Here is an 18,476-nt window from a genome sequence, read left to right on the forward strand (position 1 = left end):
CAGGTCAGCTATGCAGGTCTCCCACATGGGAGCCAGGGGCCCGAGGACTTGCTCCATCACCTGCTGCCTTCCAGGGTACACATTAGCAGGAGGCCGCAATCAGAAGGGGAGTAGCTAGGACTCTGAAATGGGGGCGGATGCCCCAAACTGGGGACAAACACCTGCTCCAAGACCACTTTCGTACATACCACACGTCTCCGTGACCCTCCCATAATTAATGTCACCACCACTACCCCCCACCTCCAAAAGCCCAAGCCCCTGTTCCTTTCTACAACTCAGGATGCTGTACAAGCTGCAATCATCCATCCCTCCACTGCAGTCTCCTATTTTGTGAGAACCCTGTGCATATGCACTATTTTTTTTTTTGACAGAGTGAACAGTGAGAGAGAGAGAGAGACAGAGAGAAAGGTCTTCCTTTGCCGTTGGTTCACCCTCCAATGGCCACCGCGGCCGGCGCACCGCACTGATCCGATGGCATGAGCCAGGTGCTTCTCCTGGTCTCCCATGGGGTGCAGGGCCCAAGCACTTGGGCCATCCTCTACTGCACACCCGGGCCACAGCAGAGAGCTGGCCTGGAAGAGGGGCAACCGGGACAGAATCCGGCACCCTGACCGGGACTAGAACCCGGTGTGCCGGCTCTGCAAGGCGGAGGATTAGCCTGTTGAGCCGCGGCGCCGGCCTGCATATGCACTATTAAAAATCATTTTCTCTCCTGTTAATCTGTCTATTGTCAGTTCTTTAAGTTATGTATTTATTTATTTAAAAGACAGAGACAGACAGACAGAGCTTCTGTGCACTGGTGGCTCCCTCCCCAGACAAGAGCTGGCTCTGGATCAAGCCGGAAGCTGGAAACTAGGGACTCAGTTCCGGTCTGCCAGGTGTGTGGCAGGAACCCAGTCACTCGAACCACACCTGCTGCCTCCTAGGGTGTGCATTAGCAGGAAGCTGGAGCTGGAAATGGAACCCTAGAGGTAGAGTTACAGACAGAGAGAAGGAGAGACAGACAGAAAGGTTTTCCATCCGCTGGTTCACTCCTCAATGGCTGGAACTGGGCCAGTCCGAAGCCAGGAGCCGGGAGTTCCTTCCGCGTCTCCCACATGGGTGCAGGGGCTCGAGCACTTGGGCCATCTTCCACTGCTTTCTCAGGTGCATTGGCAGGAGCTGGATCAGAAGAAGAGCAGCCGGAACACGAACTGGCGCCCGTATGGGATGGCTACACTGAAGGTGGAGGTTTTAACCTACTGTGCCACAGCACCAGCCCGCATCATGGCATCTTAACCAGTAGGCACAACGCTGCCCCTGTCTTGTGTCAATTTAATTCATAGCCCAGACAAGGGATGGAGAAAGGTGTATGGAAGCCCTTTGTTTCCTTCCTCACACACTGGTCCGCTTCTTGTTTGCCATTCTGATTGTTTCCTAGTGATCAGAACAGAGAAAAGCCCTTGGAGCTTTGTTCCTGCCCACCTGCATACTGTCCTGGGACACAGTCCTGCACCTGGAGCTGCTGTGGCTACTCAGAGGGCTGCTGTCCAACAGGCAGGGGAGTTGGGGGGTGGGGACAACTCCAGCCCCTCCGTGCAGAGCCTCTGCCGAAGACCCATGAATAAGAAACTTGAGAACCAACCAGGAGCTGTCAGCACCCTCCCCCAGTTAGTCTCCTCTTTTTTTTTTTCTAGGATGTGGCTTTTAAAAAAAAAGAATCTGATTTGTCTGCTTGAGTTCTATAGACAAAATGATCTGTGGCTCAAGAAACCCTATAATCACACAGTAGGGAGGGCGGGCACCCACGAAGGAGAGAGAGGACTTCCTGGAAATGTATCCCCATCTGCTGCTTCACTATGCCTGGCATTTGCAAGGCCTCTCATTTGTCTTCCCTGAAATTCTTTTCACCCAAGCAAATGCCCCCGGGAAGCCGCCGAGAGGGAGGGCAGCGGGCTCTGTGCGAGCAGCTGCACCAACCATCCACCCAGCCAGGTCTGCCTTCCTGGGCCCTGGCCACAGGAGCATTGTGTGGCCCAGGACGAGTGTGCTCCCACTCCTGGGCCCCAGTGCCGGCTGCCTCCTCCGTGGGGCACGCGGCCACGGAGCCACCGGCAGCCCGCTGGAGCCTCCGCCACTTGGCTGCCTGGTGCTGGTGGCCTTTGCCGTTCCGGTGGCTCTTGGGATGCCTGAGTTATGTGTGAGGCCTGGGGGTGTCCTTGAGCCAGGCAGGCCAGCTGGGGACGCGGCAGCCCCTTCCCAGCTGGGGACGGAGGCTCCCTTAAAAGGCTTGCAGGAGCCACGGGCTGGGTTCTTATCTCCTGGGCACAGCCACATGGTGCTGTGGACAGGCCTTATTTATAGCTCCGCTGGCTGGAGCGCGCAGCTGGCTGGCAGCTGCACACACGGTTGGGACCTCCGGCAAGGCGGTCCCACCCGCACCACCACCACTCCTGTTGCTCTGGCTGGGGGACAGACGAGGCCCTGACACTGCAGGTAAGCGCCCGCGTGTTTCCTGTCCCTTTTCTCTCCCTTGCCATCCTTCCCCCAGTGTGTCTGCAGCCAGGCTGTGGTGGGGGGAGCTGTGCAGGGGGAGTTCTGAGGCGCTGGGGAGCAGCGGACCTGCCTGTGCAGAGACCCTGGCAGTGGCCACAGCGGCTCCCCGCACAGCGAAGGGCTGGCCTGCAGGCCAAGCGTGGGCAGAACCTACCAGCTGGTGCCTGCTTGAATATTGAGAGCTCAGGACAACATCTTGTCCTCTTTGGGTGGGAATCGGTTTCAAACACCGGGAAACTTTTTTTTTTGTTTGTTTAAAGAGAAAAATTATAAAACCAACATTGGACGAGGAGGGGGAGACCCACAGTGCCCCGGAGCCTTGTCCTCTGACAGAATTTCCGGAGGGCCTGGGGGTGGGAAAGGCGAATCCTGGAGCAGTCTGTTAGGCTGGGAGAGTGCGTTTACGTGAGATGACTGGTTACAGCAGATGGTTCCAGAGTGCAGGGAGCTGTCGCGGTTTGGGAAGAGGGAAATGCGTGAATGTTTCTCTGGTGTCCAGAGCTAAGATGTGCAATGCTAACTAATTCTCTGGGCGCTTGCGTAACAAGCTCGTTAACAGAAGCGCCTATGTGACGACAGTGGATGTCCTAAAAGCGGACGCGTCCCAGCCAGGCTCCTTGCAAGGGACTTTGTCAAGTCTAGTCTAACAAGAGGAAGAAATTGTCAGACCTGTTTTTTAAAAAGAATAATTCTGAGGCCTAAAAATAGCACTAACACCTGTGTTTCTGGCTAACGTCTCCTCTGTGCAGTATTGGGGTTGGCGTTATTGTTTTATTTGTTTCTTGGGGAATGTTTTTTTAATTTTGTTTTATCGCTAGGCTTTTAACGAGACGTACTGTAATGAAGTCTATTAAACACTGCCTTGATGTTCGTTCTATCTTATGGAAGATACTGTTTTTAACTGGCTACAAGCTGACTAATCAACTTGATGGATTGGTTCCATTTTGGAGGGGTGTTCTGGTTGTAGGAAGACATTGTACTATGTTGCAGCCCTGAAAAATTGCATCTTTTGCTATCCCCGGAATGCTCACCCTCTACCTCGCCCATCTTTAAGCACATATTGGGCTTTTGGATTTCACTGATTCAGAGTCATTCCCCTCTGTATTCCCACACCCACTCTTTCTACCCATTTCTAAAATGTTTCATATTTATTGGGAGCAGATAATTAGCTTAGCAGTTAACACACCCACATCCTGCATCAGTTCAGTCCCCAGCTCTCATCCCTAACTCCAGTGTCTTGCTAATGAAGACCCTGGGAGGCAGTGGTGATGGCTCCAACAGTTGGATTCCTGTCACTCACCTGGGAGAACTGGATTGAGTTCCCAGATCCCAAGATGCACCTGTGCTCCGTCCTGTCCATTGTAGACATTTGGGGAATGAACCGCTGAATGGGATCTCTCTCTCTTTCACTCTGACTCTCTCTCTCTCTCTCTCTCCTCTACCCCTCAAATAAAAAATTGATAATTAAAAATACATGCAATATTTAGTATTTATAACTTGTGGCTGAGGGACAGTGATTTTAGATAATCCTCTCCCTACCACAGATGTGAAATTATACTGATAGTGTTTATATTTCTTCTTGTCCTTTCTTGTTATTCCAATAACATATGTTCATCATAGAAAATTTAAATCAGCAGAGAGAAGAAAATGTAAACTCCTGTATAATCATATTCCCCAAAAAGCGAAAAATAGGGCCTGACATTGTGGTATACTGGGTAAAGTCTCTGTCTTTGATGCCGGCCTCCCATTTGGGTGCTGGTTTGAGTCCCAGCTGCTCCACTTCCAATCCAGCTCTCTGCTATGACCTGGGAAAGCAGTAGAAGATGGCCCAAGTGCTTGGGTGCCTGCACCCATGTGGGAGACCTGGATGAAGCTCCTGGCTCCTGGCTGTGGATTGGTCCAGCTCCCGCTGTTGCAGCCATTTGGAGAATGAACCAGTGGATGGAAGCCCCCACCACCACCTCTGTCTCCCTGTAATTCTGCCTTTCAAATAAATAAATAAGTCTTTTTTGAAAAAAGGAAAAGTAAATTTCATTATGTTGTATAGTTTGATGTATTTGAAGATCAACCTGCAAACATTCAATTATTTTTTTAATTTATTTATTTATTTGAAAGGCAGAGTTACAGAGAGGCAGAGATAGAGAGAGAGAGGTCTTCCATCAGCTGATTCACTCCCCAATTGGCCACAGTTGGAGCTGGACTAATCTGAAGCCAGGAGCCAGGAGCTTCTTCCGGGTCTCCCATGTGGGTGCAGGGGACCAAGGACTTGGGCCATCTTCTACTGCTTTCCCAGTTCACAGCAGAGAGCTGGATTGGAAGTAGAGCAGCCAGGACTCGAACTGGCGCCCATATGGGATGTGGGCACTGCAGGTGGAGGCTTTACCCAGTATACCACAGCGCTGGCCCCCAAACATTCAATTATAATTAAGATGTATGTGTGTATACATACTTGGAAATTAAGGTTCTTCAAAAAGTTCATTAAAAATATGTTTTATGATTCAGATCTGGCTAAAAAGCCCTTGAGAATATTTCAGGCATGGAAAGCCAAGACACTGTGGTAAAAAAAAAAAAAAAATGACCTACATGAAAGATCTCTGTGAGTGAGATCCCGGTGGAAAGAAGGGACCATCAAAGAAGGAGGTACCTTTCTCTGAAGGGAAGAGAGAACTTCCACTTTGACTATGGCCTTGTCTAAATAAGATCGGAGTTTCTGAACTCCAGAGGCTTTCATAGCCTTGGCAGCTCATGACAGGAGCCTCGGGTGATTACTGATGCCATAAATAAGAGTGTCGGTTGTTAAATCAACAACAGGAGTCACTGTGCACTTACTCCCCATGTAGGATCTCTGTCCTTAATGTGTTGTACTATACAAATTAATGGTATAACTAGTACGCAAACAGTACTTTATACTTTGTGTGTCTATGTGGGTACAAATTGTTGAAATCATTAGCATAGAGTTGATCTTCTGTATATAAAGATAATTAAAAACTAATCTTAATGAAGAATGGGATGGGAGAAGGAGTAGGAGATGGGATGGTTTCAGGTGGGAGGGTGGTTATGGGGGGGAAGAACTGTTATAATCCAAAAGTTGTACTTTCCAAATTTATACTTATTAAATAAAAGTTTTCTATAAAAAAGAAAAATCTATATATGGTTTTCAATTTTTTGCACCAAATAACTTAGTTTTTAATTCCTTTTTTCCATGAATTTTCTGAAATGCCCTCATATGGTTTGTGTGTGTGTGTGTGTGTGTGTGTGTGAGAGAGAGAGAGAGAGACAGAGAGAGAGATAAAGAGAGAGAGAGAGATATCAGGTTATTCGGTAATTACTTTTTGTCAATTTATGGTCAATATACTTTTCCTGTCTACTCAAACTCTAACTCTTGAAAATTGGTAAAAAAAAATTTTTCACAAAATACAAAGTAGCAAAATTCACCCCCACACACACAAAAAGAAAATTGATTACCTTCTAAGTGACTTTTTTAAATTTTTTAAAATTATTTTATTTTATTTTATTATTTTTTTTGACAGGCAGAGTGGACAGTGAGAGAGACAGAGAGACAGAGAGAAAGGTCTTCCTTTTGCCGTTGGTTCACCTTCCAATGGCCACCACGGCCGGTGTGCTGCGGCCTGCGCACCGCGCTGATCCGATGGCAGGAGCCAGGTACTTCTCCTGGTCTCCCATGGGGTGCAGAGCCCAAGCACTTAGGCCATCCTCCACTGCACTCCCTGGCCACAGCAGAGAGCTGGCCTGGAAGAGGGGCCACCGGGACAGAATCCGGTGCCCCGACCAGGACTAGAACCCGGTGTGCCGGCGCCACAAGGTGGAGGATTAGCCTAGTGAGCCGCGGCGCCAGCCCTAAGTGACTTTATGAGTCCTTCATTTAATGAATATATTAAAATAGGGGTCAGTGTTGTGGCTACGTGAGTTAAGCCGCTGCCTGTGATGCCAGCAGTCCATAATCAGAATGCTGGTGCAAGTCCTGGCTGCTCCACTTGCAATCCAGCTCCCTACTAATGTACCTGGTAAGGCAGTGGGAGGCCAGAATGGAGTTCTGGGTTCCTGGCTTTGGCCTGGATCAGCACCAGCTTTTTGGGGAGTGAACCACTGGATGGACTCAATCTCTTTCTCTCTCTCAAATAAATATTGTAAAGTATATTAAAATATTCATAGAGTTAGATAAATGAAGAGTTAAAAGCATAAATGGGGGCTTAGGTAATTCATTTCATCAGAATATAATGACATGCTTTTTTCTTCTTTTTTTTTTTAGATTTATTTTTATTTTATTTGACAGACAGAGTTACAGAGAGGTAGAGACAGAGAGAGAGGTTTTCTATCCGCTGGTTCCCTCCCTAGTTGTTGCAATGGCCAGAGCTATGCCAATCAGAAGCCAGAAGCCAGGAGCTTCCTCCAGGTCTCCCACATTGGTGCAGGGACCCAAGTACTTGGGCCATCTTCTACTGCTTTCCCAGGCCATAGCAGAGAGCTGGATCGGAAGTGGAGCAGCCAGAACTCGAACTGGTGCCCATATGGGATGCCAGAGCTTCAGGCCAGGGCTTTAACCCACTGTGCCACAAGGCTGGCCCCATGGCGTGTTTCAAAGTCAATCTGAATTGCTGGCCCCTTTTGGATCATGAATCATGCCTCAAAATGCATGCCTCCCTCCAGGAAAATTTGTTTTACTGATTGTTTTCTTCATTTGTCAACATCTCATCACTTAGTCTCCAAAATATTAAGATATGGATAGAAATCAGAAAGGAACAAACATAATTTCTGGGCAGTTTGATATGTAAAGGAAGCATTTCATAAAAATAATTTTTCTTTTTTATTTTATTTAAGATAGGCACACTTATTTTATGTATACAAATTTAAGAACATAGTGATACTTCCGTCCCCACCCTGCCTCCTGCCCACATTCCCACCCTTCCTCCTCCTCCCTCTCCTATGCCCTCTCTTCATTTTTACAACGATCCACTTTCTGTTTACTTTCTACTCCTAAACTTAACCCTACACTAAGAGTTCAACAAACACTAAGAAGAAAAAACACTGTTCCTCACCCATGGAGACAAGGGCTGGAAACAATCATTGAAGCTATAAATGTGAATTTCACCCCTATACATTACATTTTTGGTACTCTACTACTTACCACAGATCAGGGAAACCATATAATATTTGTCTTATTGGGACTGGCTTATTTCACTAAGTATGATGGTTTCAAGTTAAATTTAATTTTTTAAAGCATGAACTGGTAAAAATTATTATTAATTTTGAGGTTTTTCTAATTGGAGATTTTATTAGAATGTACAAGGCAAATGTAGAAGAAGGATGAAAATTTAGTTTATCTGGGGCTGGTGCTATGGCACAGTAGGTTAATCCTCTGCCTGCAGCGCCGGCATCCCATATGGGCACTGGTTCTAGTCCAGGCTGCTCCTCTTCTGATCCAGCTCTCTGCTATGGCCTGGGAAAGCAGTAGAAGACGGCCCAATGAGGAGTGAAGCAGTGGATGGAAGACCCCACCCCACCCCGCTTCTCCTCCTCTCTCTGTGTAACTCTGACTTTCAAATAAATAAATAAATAAAATTTTAAAAAAAAGAAGAGCTAAGATTTATTGGATTGTTAGTGTATCCAGGAAGTGTATGTTAACTCATCCAGCACAACAGCCCTACAGGTAGTATTGCTATTAATATTATTCATTTTTAAGACTTATTTATTTATTTGAAAGTCAGAGTTACACAGAGAGAGAAGGAGAGGCAGAGAGAGAGAGAGAGAGAGAGGTCTTCCATCTGCTGGTTCAATCCCCAACTGTACGCAACAGCTGGAGCTGTGCCGATCTGAAGCCAGGAGCCAGGAGCTTCTTCTGTGTCTCCCATGTGGGTGCCGGGGCGCAAGGGACCATCTTCTACTGCTTTCCCAGGCCATAGCAGAGAGCAGGATTGGAAGTGGAGTGGTCGGGACTTGAACCGGCACCCACATGGGATGTTAGCACTGCCGGCGGTGGCTTTACCCGCTGTGCCACAGCGCCGGCCCCAACATTATTCCTTTTTGCAGATGAGGAAACTGCTCAGCACCATGTTATCCACTGCAGAAGCTGCAGCCAAGTGCATGATGTGGTCTGTGTGTCTTCAGGGACTTTATAATCTTAGTTGGCGTGAGATTGGAATGCAAAGGAACATCCCAAGGTCAGGAGCAGGGGACAGTGAGGTTTGCATGCCATAGATGAATGCTGTAGGACTTGGGTGTCATCAAAGGAAAAACTTGGGATAAATCAGGATTGTTAGCCATTCATTTATTTGACAGGCAGAGAAAGAAACGGAGAGACCCTCCACTGCTAGTTCACTCCGCGAGTGCCTGAAATGGTCCGCAGCTTCAGGAACACAGCCCAGGTTTCCTGTTGCTGGCTCAGAGCCAATTACTTGAGCCGTAACTGCTGCCTCCAGGATACGCAGTAACAGGAAGCGGGCGTCACAAACCGGAGCTGGGATGGACTCCATACGGACTGCAGGCAGCTTTGACAGCCAGGCCAAACGTTAGCCACGGCGGGGATCGAGTTTACCTAGAAAGGGCTTTGACGCCTGGAGCAAAGAAGTCTTATCAAAGTCTGGGAACATCACGGATAGAGGAGAATGTGAACAATATAGAGGTAGAAATAGACAAAAATTCATCCCAAAGTTCTAGAAAGTATGCTAACCGGGGCCAGCCTTATGGTGTAGTGGGTTCAACCACCATCTGTGACTCCAGCATCCCATATGGGTGCCTGATCAAGTTCCAGCTGCTCCACCTCCTATCCAGCTCCCTGCTAATGGCCTGAGAAAGCAGCAGAGGGTGGTCCAAGTGTTTGGGCCCCTGCACCCACGTTGGAGACCCGGATGAAGCTCCTGGCTCCTGGCTTTGGCCTGGCCCAGCATTGGCTGTTGTGGCCATCTGGGGAGTGAATCACCAGATGGAAGATTTCTCTCTCTCTATCTCTCTCTCTCCCTCTCTCTCTCTCTCTCTCTCATCTCTCCCTCTCTCTCTGTAACGCTGACTTTCAAAATAAATACATAACTTTTTAAAACAAAACAAACAAAATAAAAGAAGAAAATATGCTAATTGCACAATGAGGGAGGGAGGTTAATGACATAGGGACAAGGTCACCTCATTTCTCTATACTCTTTTTGGGACACTTCTAAAACTCAGCATTTTGTAAGAGGAAATACGTGAGCTTCTTGCCAGCCCAATTAAAAAAAATAAAAGGAAACACGGCTTCTCCATAAGGAATCTGAACTGGAACTAAGTTGAATTCCAACAAAGCTCTGGGTTAGAGAGAGAATGGCAGTGGGAGTTTGAGTGCCTGCTGTATGCCCTGCACTCTTGAGAGTGCCGCACACAGGCACACACATGCACTCTGTGGAAGCACACACATGCACACACGTGCAGGCACGTGCAGGCACACACATGCACTCATGTGGAAGCACACACATGCGGGCACGCACGTGCAGGCACATGCATGCACACACGTGCAGGCACACACGTGCAGGCACATGCATGCACACATGTGGAGGCACACACATGCAGGTACACACGTGCAGGAACATGCATGCACACACGTGGAGGCACACGCAGGCACATGCACACAGGCACAGACACATACACACACTCACAGTTTGCACAGTAGCTCCAGGAAGGCAGCTCCTGGTTTCCTGTTCATAATGAAGGCACAAGGGCAGGAGCTGGGGAAACCAGGACTTGAGCCCAGACAGTACCGCGCTGGTGTTATCATGAATCTCATCAGAAACTGTTGAAAAGCATCCACAATGGAGAAAGGACCTCACCTTAAGAATGAATGAGGACTGGGGCCGATGTTGTGTAGCAGGTAAAGCCGCTGCCTGCGACACCAGCATAAAATCCCTATGTGCGTCGGTTCCTGTTCTAGCGGCTTCACTTCCAATCCAGATCTCTGACAGTGGCCTGGGAAAAGCAGCAGAAGATGGCCCAAGTGTTTGGGCCCCTGTCACCTACGTGGGAGACCCGTAAGTTCCTGGCTTCTGGCTTTGGCCTGACCCAGTGCTGGCTGTTGCGGCCATCAGGGGAGTGAACCAGAGGATGGAAGCTCTCTCTCTCTCTCTCTAAATCTGACTTTCAAAATTGATAAAAGTAAATCATTTTTTTTAAAAGAATGAGAACTTCCAGTGTGTCCTTTATTTCCCTTGCAAATTCACCTTCAGTTCAGCACCTTCTCAAGCTTACAGAGAGGGCTCATTTTCTGACTTAGCCCTGCAGCTGCCGGCACAGTCAATTGCGCAGCTGCCTAATAAATGTTTGCCAAACTAAATTGCTGTGTTTCCTACAGATGGAAGAGTTCTAGCAGGGTTGAGATGCAGAGGAAAGAGCTGGGAGTTTTCCTTGTTGGCTGGTACTTCTCCCTGTTGTGATGCCAGCTGGTAAACTGGCTTGAACATCATTCCTTACCCTCTGATTCACAGCACAAGAACAATGCTCATGACAATGGTTGTTAAATGGAATTTTATTTTATTTTATTGTACTAATATTTGATAACATCTCCTTTATATTCTCTATTTTTTAAAAAAAAGATTCATTCATTTATTTATTTATTTGAAAGACCGAGTTACAGAGAGAGAGAGGAGAGGCAGAGAGAGAGAGGAGAGGCAGAGAGAGAGAGAGAGAGTGAGAGAGAGAGAGGTCTTCCATCTGCTGGTTCACTCTTAGCTTTGGATAGCTGCAGGTCTGGCCGTTGTGGCCAACTGGAGACTGAACCAGTGGCTAGAAGACCTCTCTCTCTCTCTACCTCTCCTTCTCTCTCTGTGTAACTCTTTAAAGTCAATAAATAAATTTTTAAAAAATAACTTGGGGAATGATATTTGCATCCTTGAATAAACAAGTCAGTGACTGTTGCATAGACATGGAAAGAGAGAGAGAGAGAGAGAGAGAGAGAGAGAAACGTGCGAGAGAGAATGACAGACGGTGAATCAGGCAGAGTTGCCCCGAGAAGTGATGGCCAGATAAGGCAGCCCCGGGCAGGAAGAAGCCTCCTGTGCGAAGGGCTTGTCTTGGGCTTCTTCCGCATGCCTGGACCCTGCTCTCACTGCTGCAGGACAGAATGCAAAGCATCACCCAGGTCCCCCCTACTCCAACCAGAAGGGAAAGAGCAGCTTGAAGCCACGGTGAGGCAGCTCCTTGGCCTGGGTGCTTGGAGCATCCGCTGGGAAGCAGTAGATCAGGGAGCCCAGGAGGCTGCAGCGAGCACCTTGGGGCCGTGAGTCCCAGAGTGCAGGAGGGGCTGCAGCGAGGCGCAGTCAGGAGGGCAGAGGTCACGGCCTTTGCCAGGACTGCAAGTCCTGCTTTGGTGCCTCTGTCTGGTGGGGTGGGCGGCACCCACATGTACAGGGACAGCTTCAGTGTCAAAGTGTCAGCAAATCAGCCTCAACATTCGCCACTGTGTTTTCTCACTAGAAATGGGTTTAAATTAATCAATCATTTAATTGAAAGGCAGAATGACACAGATAGAGAGAGAACAAGAAAGGGAAAGACATACTGAGAGAATTTTTCTATCCACTGGTTCACTCCACAATGGTACCAGGCTGAAGACGGGAGCCTGGAACTCCATCCTGGACTCCTGTTTGGGCCTCAGGGACCCAAGTACTTAGGCCATCACCTGCTGCCTACCCAGGTCACTCACAGTAACAGGGAGCTGAATCAGAAGCGAAGCAGCAGAGACACAAACCAGCACTCACATGGCAAGACAGTGCTGCAGCCGGCGGCTTCACCCACTGAGCCACAACACCGGTCTCTATCCTGAAACTTTAAAATAACTTATTAGGGAACAATTTTTTGCTTCCTTTCCATATGTCAGGAAAGCAGAAAACAAGTGAGAAAATACAGTAGTCTCCTTATTTCGAAATTTCAACTTTTTTTTTTGACAGGCAGAGTGGATAGTGAGAGAGAGAGAGACAAAGGTCTTCCTTTGCCGTTGGTCCACCCTCCAAATGGCCGCCGCGGCCTGCGTGCTGCGGCCGGCGCACCCGCTCTGATCCGAAGCCAGGAGCCAGGTACTTATCCTGGTCTCCCATGGGGTGCAGGGCCCAAGCACTTGGGCCATCCTCCACTGCACTCCCTGGCCACAGCAGAGAGCTGGCCTGGAAGAGGGGCAACCGGGACAGAATCCGGCGCCCCGACCGGGACTAGAACCTGGTGTGCGGGCGCCACTAGGTGGAGGATTAGCCTATTGAGCCGCGGCGCCAGGCAGAATTCTCAACTTTAATTACATTAAATTGAGGCCCAGCAGCCATGTTATGCCCTTCCCATCCCTAAACCAAAGGACAGAGATCAACAAGACTTTTAAAACAGATCAGCTGGGGGTCAGCACTGTGGCGTAGTGGGTAAAGCCTCCACCTGTAGTGGGTGCCGGTTCAAGTCCCGGCTGCTCCACTTCCGATCCAGCTCTCTGCTGTGGCCTTGGAAAGCAGTGGAAGATGGCCCAAGTCCTTGGGCCCCTGAACCCATGTGGGAGACCTGGAAGAAGCTCCTGGCTCCTGGCTTTGGATTGGCACAGCTCAGGCTGTTGCAGCCAATTAGGGAGTGAACCAGCGGATAAAAGACCTTGACCTCTCTGCCTCTGACTCTGCCTCTCTGTAACTCTGACTTTCAAATAAATAAATAAATCTTTAAAAAAAAAACACACACACACATAGGTTCAGTGTAAAAATGATAATGTATACACAACACACACACACAAATCTAAGAGATTTAGAAAGTGTATGAGACAAACTCCTTTTAGGTACTTCTTTCTCTACTCCTGAAACTTGAAAATATACAAATCCTCTGAGCAGGTGCAAATGTGTTGGCACTCAAATTACCCAGCGTGGGCGATCATCCAAGGGAAGGGAGACATGTTCACAGCTCCCACCCCATGTCCACAAATACTCCCGAGTGGAAAACCTGTGTAGGCAGCAGGACGGGGTGGGGGAGGTGTTCTAAGGAAAGCCAGACGCTGCACCAGTCAGAAGCTTTGGGGATTCAGAGGGGGCAAGTTCAACTTGATTTAAGGAATGGAACTTGGAGGGGAAGCGTGGATAAGCCCCTCCGCTTTCGTTAGTAAACGGCAGCTCCCCCTGCAGCTGCTGATCTTCCAGTCTGGCTGTTGATTCGTGGTGGCAGGAGCCTGGCACCCAGCCCCAGCTGCTGCTGCTGCTTTTATAAGCAATGCTTCACTCTTTCCTGGGGAGTGCCAGCAAGCCTCTGCCAGCCCCGGGCAGGAGCAGCCAGGCAGCTGCGGAGGCCAAGGGCAGCTCAATTTAACCCCAAGTCTCTTTAAAATCTGTTGTCATGTGTGCAACTGAAATTAGACCGTGTGCTCGCCTTGCTCAATGGTTTCTCAAATCAAAGTAAGGTCCCAGGCTACCCTACAGAGCCCTGTGAGAACCAGGATCTGGGAGGCTGACTTTATCTCCTCCCTCTCTGCCTCTCTGTCTGGGGACTCGGGTCATGCTGCTCTGCCCCCGCTGTGCTAAGCACTGCCCTGCCCCAGTGCCTTTGCACCTGATGGTCTCTCCATCAGTCAGGCTCTTCTCCAGGGTAATCACACCTCTTATTCCCTCCTTCCTTCACACTACATCTGAGAGCCACCCTTCAACACCCCACCCAGGCGTTCGGCATAGAGATTAAGATGCCGGTTAAAATGCTCAGTCCCACCCCAGTTTCCTGTTAACACAGCCGGGGAGACAGCAGTGATGGCTCAGTGACTTGGGTCCCTGCCACCTACACGGGAAACCTGGGACATGTTTCCGGCTCTCAGCTCAGCGCATCTCAGCTACTCTGGACATTGGAGGAGTGAAACAGCAGATGGGATCTCTCTCTCTCTCTCTCTCTCTCTCTCTCTTCCTCTCTCCCTTTCTCCCCCCTACCTCCCTCTCAAGTACATAAATGAAATTTTCAAATTTTTAAATAAAATTATTATACTGTCACTCTCTCTAACTCCTTACTCCAATTTATTTCCCACCCGGATTTATTTTTCTCCATATGTTTTCCCTGATCCAAGGCAACTAATAGAGTCACCTGAAATGTAATGTGTTGGAGTCAAATGGACATTTTGAGATTTGATGATTGTTTACAGCTCTGTCTCTTCCATTGAGGAACGGTGTTTTTTGGTTTTTTTTTCTTATTATTATTTGTTGAACTTGTTACTTACTGTAGGGTAAATCTTTTTTTTTTTTTTAGAAAAACATTTATTTATTTACCCAAAAGAGTTACACAGAGAGAGGAGAGGCGGGGGGGGGGGTGGTCCTCCATCCGCTGATTCACTCCCCAGTTGGCCACAACGGCCGAAGCTATGCTGATCCAAAGCCAGGAGCCAGGAGCTTCTTCCAGGTCCCCCACGCAGGTGCAGGACCCGAGGACTTGGGCCACTTTCTACTGCTTTCCCAGGCCATAGCAGAGAGCTGGATTGGAAGTGGAGCAGCCAGGACTTGAACAGGTACCCATATGAGTTGCTGGTACTGCAGGCTTACCTGCTACGCCACAGCTCCGGCCCCTGTAGTGTTAATCTTATGAGTATAAAGCTAGGTGAGAGTAGATCATTGTAAAAATTAAGAGAAGGAATAGGAGAGGAAGGAGAAGGAAGGGTGGTGCCGTGGGCAGGAAGGAGGGCAGGGTGGGAAGTATCACTATGTTCCCGAATCTGGATACATGAAATGCATGAAACTTGAATACCTTAAATAAAAAATAAAATTTTTTTTAAAATTTTAAAAAGCACTTACTATCTCACACATATATACCCCTGAAAATTTTGTACATCCAAAATCATATATGTGTGTGTATATTTCAAAATATTTGTGGAAAATGGAATTTAAAGATTATTTCAGGGCAAAAAACAGCTTTTTGAAAATCATGCATAGTTTTTGCATAATGCAATTTTCCATGAACTATTTGAAAACCCTGATACATAAAATTTTGTACGAATGCTTCTATCCCTCTCCCCCAGTAAATGTGAGCTCCAATTAAAGAAAAGATTTTGGTTTTATCACTGAGAAATTCTCAGTTCCTACAACCATGAGTGATTTGTAGTAGGTACTAAATAAATGTCCATTGAGTGGTGGGGTATAAAAAATCCATTTTCATATTTTTAATTTAAGTTCTTAGAATCTTCTCAACTGGGATTCACATCCATCAGCCCCATCAGCATTCTTATTTGGGTTCAAGTCTGATGTTCCTCTGTGTACATCTAAAATCTCATTCCAAAAGCTTCCACTACACTTGGGTTTATCGAGGGAAGAAGGAGCAAGCTTCGCAGTCAGGCTGCCTGGGCTCTGTCCTCTTAAGTAGATCTTTCAAAAGGGAACGGTAGGGACCAGCACTGTGGTGCAGAGGGTTGAGCCTTTGCCTGCGTCGCCGGCATCCCATATGAGCGCCGGTTCAAGTCTTGGCTGCTCCACTTACGATCCAGCTCCCTGTTGATGTGCCTGAGGAAAGCAATGGAAGATGGCTCAAGTGTTTGGGCCCCTGCCACCCAAGTGGGATACCCAGGAGAAGCTCCTGGCTTCAGTCTGGCCCAGCCTTTGGAGCCATCTAGGGAGTGAACCAGCAGATAAAATTCTCTCTCTCTGGATCTATGACTTTCAAAAAAGAATCCTTTTATTAAAAAAAAAAAAAGGAGCGGTAGAGAATGGTAGCAATCACCCTTTTAGCCACTAATAAAGACTCCACAAGGCAATAATAGTAATAATAGCTTCCAGTAACTGAGCACTCACCATGAGCTGGAAGGTATAACGTGTATCACAACGTCCCGTGCTCACGCTAACCTCTGGTCTAGGAACCGTTCTGAGTCCTCGTTTTCAGATGAGGAGAAAAACTGCATTACAGAGAATTTTCTCCGCTGCGAAGTCCGTGGCTGAGTTAGTTTCCATTTCTGCAGTAAGAGCTGCTGCACCGTAGCTGTCTCACAGTTCGGAGGTCATCCTCAGAAATGGTTCTCGCTGCCCTAAGACCCAGGTGCCAGCAGGGCTGTGTGCCGTCTACGGTCTCCAGGGAGGAGCCTGTTTGTGCGTCTCTCCCAGCTTCCAGAGGTCACCTGCATTCTTTGGCTCATGGCGTCTTCCTCCAGCTTCGAAGCCAGCGGAACAGCGTCTTCCAATCCCTCTCCGCCTCTCACTCCTCTCATTCATATAGACGGACCTTGTGACTACACTGAAGTCACCCAGCTGATGCAGGGTCCTCTCTCCACCTCAGGGTCCTGAGCCACACCCACGGGGCCTCTTTCGCCATGTGACATAATCACGTGTTCTGGGGATTAGGGTGTGCACCTGGCGAGGAGCTGTGTTTCAGCTACTGGATTTTAGAGATGGAACCATGATTTGAATCCCAGCTGATTTCTTGGACATTGTCTTGTGCAGTAAAACCTTTCATGTTTCTGTTTAGACTTTGCCTCTTTGTGGGAGTGTAGGGAAAGTAGGAAGGTCTGGCCACAGATTTGGGTTCTGTAAGTGACATCAGACAGGACAGTTCCTCTCTTCTGCCCTGCTCCTCTGCAGTAGTAGATGCCAAAAATTCACAATTAACTTTCAGTATCTTTTTTATCTCATCAGGATAAGTTTCAAAAGAATGAGTCTCACTTTAACCCCAAACATTTAGTCTGGACTCAAGAAACCACAGGCATTCAATAAAAGCAGGTTGCAGAATGGAAATGAAAGCCCTGCCTAGGGACAGGCTGTGTCACACCTCCCATCAGGAGTGAGATACTGGTGTGGAGCGCAGAGCTGCAGCCCAGGGCAGACCCCGAGCTGGGATCCCCACAGAGTGAGGAGCTCTCGGGAAAGAGCCCAGTTCCATGGAGAGGCACCGGGACAGCTGGGGTGACCCTCATGAGGTACTGCGATGGCCCACAGGATCAGAGACACAGGTGACCAGGAAGGGGCAGGTGGCCCAGCCCACAACAGACCACAGGAACCAGCTCAGCAAGGCAGCAGCTGACGCCCAAGGAGTGAAGGGAAAGGGCAGGCACGGTTGTGTGCCAGCCATTGGCGGCCCTCCCCTCCCGCAAAGGCAGGCTGGGGGTCTAGGAGGACCCCAGCTTCCCAGGGCTGGAGAGAACTCAAAGGCGGCTCAGAGGGCTGGCAAAGCTGAGGACACAGCTCTCATCCAGGAGGGAGGGAGGCAAGCAAGGAAGGCAACCCAAGGAAGCCCTGGGTTGATGGGGAGACCCAGTGGACGCTGATCTAGGACTGGGGGAAGATAAGACATCCACAATGCTGGGAAGCTCAAAGCTTCCCTCTGTGAGTCTGCAGCGGGCAGGCCGCAGGGGAAAGGCCTCATAATAGGTTGACTTGATCATAGTTTTACGTGACATGGGAGCCTTCAGGGTGAAGACTCTGGGACCCCGGTAGACGGTCCGTTTCAATGCTCAGGGGCAGTGAAATGAGATTGGACAATGGGTGCGAGCTTACCAAGTAGACGGAGGGGAGACCCTGCAGGCCTGGGGTCTCAGATGCTTCCTGGCCTCTCTCTCTCTCTCTCTGCAGCCTCCCTTCCTCTGGGCTAGGAGGCAGGACCTTTTCTGGAACGTGGGGTCTGATGTCCTACCACCCGCGAGGCAGGCCAGCTCTTACTCAAAAAGGCCAGGGACAGGTGCAGTGCTGGCTGGGACTCTTATGGCTGACTTGGGGCAAAGAGGTTCTGGTTTCTGTGACCCCCTGGAGAAAGAGGGGTCTGGTTTCTATGGCTCACCCAGTGGAGAACTGGGGGTGGGGAGTGAAAGCCTGCAGGGTAGGAGCAGGTCAAAGAAAAAACTCTTCTTCTGAGGCTGCTTCTGAGGTCTCCATTTTGGGGTGTCATTTTCTGAGCTCCAACATAAACTCAACAAGCCCCAGGTTCCCATGTCTGTGCCAGCTAAGCCCTGTGCCCAGCCGACCCAGCCGTGGGGCTGCTCCCATTTAGAGACATGCACTGTCACC

At 48.8% G+C, this 18,476-nt stretch overlaps 1 protein-coding gene across 1 annotated transcript in view; it reads left to right on the forward strand.

Moving 5' to 3' along the window:
- The first annotated feature begins 1,893 nt into the window (after positions 1–1,893).
- The window catches only part of FHL2 (four and a half LIM domains 2), an 83,107-nt gene continuing 66,524 nt past the window's right edge, over positions 1,894–18,476 (forward strand). The window contains exon 1 of the mRNA XM_002709708.5: positions 1,894–2,475. The gene's annotated coding sequence lies outside the window, so the exon portion shown is untranslated. The remainder of the gene's footprint in view (positions 2,476–18,476) is intronic.

This window comes from Oryctolagus cuniculus, chromosome 2 (assembly GCF_964237555.1).
Source record: "Oryctolagus cuniculus chromosome 2, mOryCun1.1, whole genome shotgun sequence".
Classification (NCBI taxonomy): domain Eukaryota; kingdom Metazoa; phylum Chordata; class Mammalia; order Lagomorpha; family Leporidae; genus Oryctolagus; species Oryctolagus cuniculus.